We start from the raw sequence: 4,648 nt of genomic DNA, 5'->3' as shown, positions 1-4,648 counted from the left end.
GGGAAGATCTGACTGCACGAAGCCAAACAAAATAACTGCCTGGGGATCACTGTATGTTGGGTGCCATTGCCTTGGAGGCATGCGGTTTTGCAGAACCACAACACTACCCCCTCCCTTTTGCTCGACTCCACTCGAGTCATTGAACATTCGTGTGGCATTTCGGTGTGGTTTCCCCAAGTATGCTTTACCTACGGATCCCTGAGTGCGACATTTCAAATACATGTCCCCAAAATAATAAACCAAGTGCGTTGCTTATCGAAGCTAGCAGACTCCTACGGACATCCTCATGCTACATTTCCGGAATTGAACTAAACAAACAGGTGGGTTATGATGATATACATTTCTAATATTTACATGACCCATGGCCCAGGACCTGTGACTCAAGGGAAGAAAACACAGCAAATTAAAAATTTGCGGATGAGTGCAACAGCAGGTGATCGCGCAGCCTGGCATCTTCAGGGCCCAAAATAGTCTTGTTTTTTTTGCTGGCTGCTGGAAGCAACTCACCCGAACACAGCAGGCCACACGCTGTCTCACAGTCCATTTGAACTGGCCTTTATCAATAAAGATGTCTGGGCTGTACAAATACAGTCCTCGTTAATGCGGCTGCCTGAATGGCAGTCCCTGCAAACATTTCCACAACAGATGGTCCCGGGGCACGTGGCAAGGTTTAGCGATGGTGTGGTAAGTCGGGTCAAGGCAAATAAAAGCATGGGCAAGGTATGGCTAGTGGAGTCAAAGCAAAGGCATGGCAAATGCAGACCAGGTAAGGTGCAGTCGGTCGGCATACGAAGCTGGCCGGCCTTGGTGTTGTCTTGTGTCATTGTGGTTTCGGGAGTGTGGTGGCGTTGGCCCATCCCTCCCCCCGTTGGTCTCCCCCCCACCCCATCCCCATCCTATTGTGTCTGCCTGTCCTTGTCCATAACCCCCATTACCAACTCTTAACTCCTCGGTCCCTTGGACCCATGGCCGACGCTGGCCAACTACTCCAGCGCCCGGGGTGCCCTCCACTCGATACTGATCTTTCACAAGCCATGATCCCAGCTGGTTCATCATCTCTTGCACCCTGCAAAATGTTTCGTGCCTTCGTTTAACACCAACCACAAAATGACATCCCTTTGTAAATTTGACTATCCTGCTAATATTACTCTCACCCCGGGTTCCCTTGGGTGGGATTGACACCTCCCCCAATCATTTGTTCGCACCATGCATTCCACATTCACTCCGGTTACATCGGGCCTGCTGACCTGCATTCGATAATCATTTTTCGCTGACCTGCAGTCCACCCCGGGTGTCAAATACACTGGTTCTCTCTTGGTTCGCCCCTGATGAGACGAGAATGGCGAATTGGAATGAGTTTCGAACACAGGAATGAGCTGCAAACACAGGAATAAGCTACAAACATAAGAATGAGACCCAAACGCCTTGCCGCCTGGTCTTTGAATTTAGTTTCCCAGCATGCCCGCGCTCTGTTTTTGCCCGCCCCCTCTCTTTGAGACATCGCTGGCTGCAATCATTGGTCAGTAAACGGAGGGTGGGGCCATTTGCACAGTTCAACCCCTCCTTGTGCTTTCACACGCCACAAGAAAATTGTCCTCAGAAGTGTCGATAGTGATGGATGATAGATGTAACAAAAGAAATTTGCCGTCCCGTTTGCCCCCCATCCCTCTCTACGCCAGTCGGGGGGGGGGTGAATGGGGGAGTGAAGAATGGGAAGGAGGAAAGAGCAAGACAGACACAGGTGTTTGAGAACAAGTGAGGCTGAAGCTTATCTTGCTGTCTTTAACCCCCCGGGGATCTTTGACTGGTCGAGGGTTAAACATGACCATCACCGCCGCGCCTTAACACAGAGCGCCATTTCCTGTGTGTTTTGTATTTTACGGCGATGGCCCCGCTTCACACAGGGGCGACAAAGGTTTCATCGGCTTGAACTGTGTCCTGAACCAGAAAGCATGGGAAATCGACTGGAGTATAACACAATAGCTGGGAGGTTGCAGGTATGGAGGGCAGCATTGAGGCATTGTGGCTGTGTTAACTTCTGGTCTTGCTTGCTGTTGTAAACGTGAGGAGTGGGGTGGGGGAGGAAAAAAGAGAGAGGTGAGGGGAGGAGGTGGGGTGAGCAAAGAGAATGACATGTTATGTTTTAAGATCACAAATGCACATACTTTGAGACCTGGTAAGTCTCCATTCTCACCTTCTAAAACCCGCAAATGGAGATAACAACCTATGACACACACATCGGGGCCTGTTCCAAGTTCCATTGTGAAAATGTCCATTCAAACACACCTGCGAGCAAATGTACACACAAAGCAAATAAAAACGACAAATATTTACCTTTCAACAGAGTTCTTTGAAAGAGGAATTAAAGTGGGAAATGAGCGAAATTCAATTCAAAAATAGATCAAGTCACAGAGAACACAAAATGTCGATCTACGCTTTTCAGAGCTCAAACCAACATGGAGGAACTCTGAACACGTGGTCGATGGACATTATTTTTTTACAAGCGAGAGAAATTTTATTTAAATTCAACTTCCATCGCGGCCAAAGGCCGAATTGAGGTAAGTTTTACAACTGATAATATAGAATTGCAGATTTTCCTCGGTGAGAATGAGACTTTTATTGGCCATCTCCAATCCCGCCACAACTTCCCGTAGCCTCACCTGAAATCGGCACACACCATAAAGGTCACCAACACTCTTCATCTGCAAACAACAATAGATTATTTCTGTGCTTACAGGAGGAAACACAATCAAACATGCCTGACAAACGGACTTCCCATAATTGTGGAACTAACAAGACACACAAGAACCTTGGGGGTCGGAGAAGGCAATTCGGCTCATCAAACTGATAAACAGTTTATCAACTTAAATTCACTGGGGTGTGCGGGATGTGGAGGATTATAAGAGTGGGGCAAGCAAGCTCAGAAATCAGCAGCGTTGTTTTACAAATATATATGTGTATCTATATCCTGAATATATATATATATATATATATATATATATATATATATATATATATATATATATATATATATATATATATATATATTGTTACGGATTTCGCGCCCGCCGGCGTGCTGACGGCCACGTAACTCGAATCGCGGCACGTCGCCCACCGGACGGACAATCCAGTCGTGACCCTCTCGGACTAACGCCGGGAACCAGTCACGGGTGGACCTTTCGGTCTCACCGCGATCGAGCCAATCAGCCCCCGCGTGGGATAGGGTTGCTCGCCAAATTCGACCTACCTAAGTACCCACGCGGAGGGTAGACCGGGCGATCGCACCTCGCCGCAGGTCGACTTCGGACACGGGCCACTTAAGCGACCCGTTCTGTACTATCGGGATAACCGAGCGGTGTTATCGTCGGCCTCGACGGTTCGATTAATTATCGGGCGTATTCAGCCCACTGCCAACCCTTTACGTGAAGCAAGATGAGGATTCAATGAAGGAAATGACGAAGCGAAGCGGGAAACAGTTCAACACAAAGCACATTTATTCGCGCTGAACGGAAAGCACACATATTCAATTCCACCAAAAGCACACAGAAAAGGAGAAGAAACACAATATTACACAAAAAGCAAATATAAAAGAGAAACACAATGCAGAGCTATCCGACTACCGAGCACACGGCAACACTTATACAATTTTACTTCACAGACGGCGCCGACAACACATACCCAAAACCAAGGAAAAGAACAGAGAACCCTCAAAGATGAGGCGGGCCTGAGGCCGAGACCGGGTTGGGCCTACCCGTCTGGTGATGAGACGCGGAGCGGCGATGGTGCCTCAACTCCGCGGGCCTCGCGGACAGTGTCTGGTAGGGGGTGGGAAAGGGGCCCCCTTGGTCGCACTATCTCAGCGCGGGGGGAAACAGGAGGGGGTTGCTGATGCTCGGGGTATAGAGGATTCCTACTCTGGCTCGAGTCCCGCGACGAGCGTCTCCACCTCGGCCAGGTCGCGCTGTCGGCCTCCTTGGGGTGCAGCTCCCTGCACGACGCGAGCACCCCCTCGTCTGCCCTCGCCGCCTCTCTACAGCTCCGTCCCCTCCGCTCCGACTCCAACGCACACGACGACGACCAGCTCCTTCTTGCCAACTCCACCGCCCGCGAAGTCTTAACTCTCTGTTCTGGTGTTTCTGACGAACACGGTCGCTTATATAAGCCCCGTGGCTTCGCCTTTGACCCCCTCCCTTCGACCTTTCACCTCGCTCCCCATTGGCCCGAGAAAAAGTGGGCGTGAATGCTTTTTGATCCATAAATTTGCATATATCGATCGCCCTCCAACGCCCTGGAGGCGGGGCCAAATCGCCCCTCGCTCACCGATTGGACGGCAAAAAGTGGGCGTGTGTCGTTTTTGAAGCACAAAATCCGTGATTTTGTACACGCTGTTCGGCGCGCGCCCTGCACGAGTCCAACACCGGTACCCACAAGCGGCGCAAGAACGGTGGCGATGCGACGGTTGCGAGGTGTGACGTGAAGGTCGTGGCGGTTGTGGTGAAGCGGCGTTGTGGTTGGTGGTTGATGTTGTTACTGGTGGTGGTAACAATGGCGGTTGGTCCAAAATAAAGATAGTAAAAGAAAAACGGCTATCCTGAAGAGTCGCAGCACGCATAAATGACATGTATTCCCACTAGACAACGGGTTTGGG

The 4,648-nt window shown here is 50.1% G+C and overlaps 1 long non-coding RNA gene across 1 annotated transcript; it reads right to left on the bottom strand.

Moving 5' to 3' along the window:
* Positions 1-907: 907 nt before the first annotated feature.
* LOC147031788 (uncharacterized) lies at positions 908-2,903 on the bottom strand. Its single transcript, XR_015051875.1, has 3 exons — positions 2,661-2,903; positions 2,195-2,286; positions 908-2,051 (listed from the first exon to the last, which is right to left on the bottom strand). It is a non-coding gene; the product is annotated as an uncharacterized LOC147031788 (long non-coding RNA).
* Positions 2,904-4,648: the final 1,745 nt, after the last annotated feature.

The sequence above is a fragment of the Eptatretus burgeri genome, chromosome 2 (assembly GCF_056783735.1).
Source record: "Eptatretus burgeri isolate ZD-2024b chromosome 2, Ebu_testis_v1, whole genome shotgun sequence".
NCBI lineage: Eukaryota > Metazoa > Chordata > Myxini > Myxiniformes > Myxinidae > Eptatretus > Eptatretus burgeri.
Note: the sequence above shows the minus strand (reverse complement) of the source record. Positions and strands in the feature narration are given on the sequence as shown.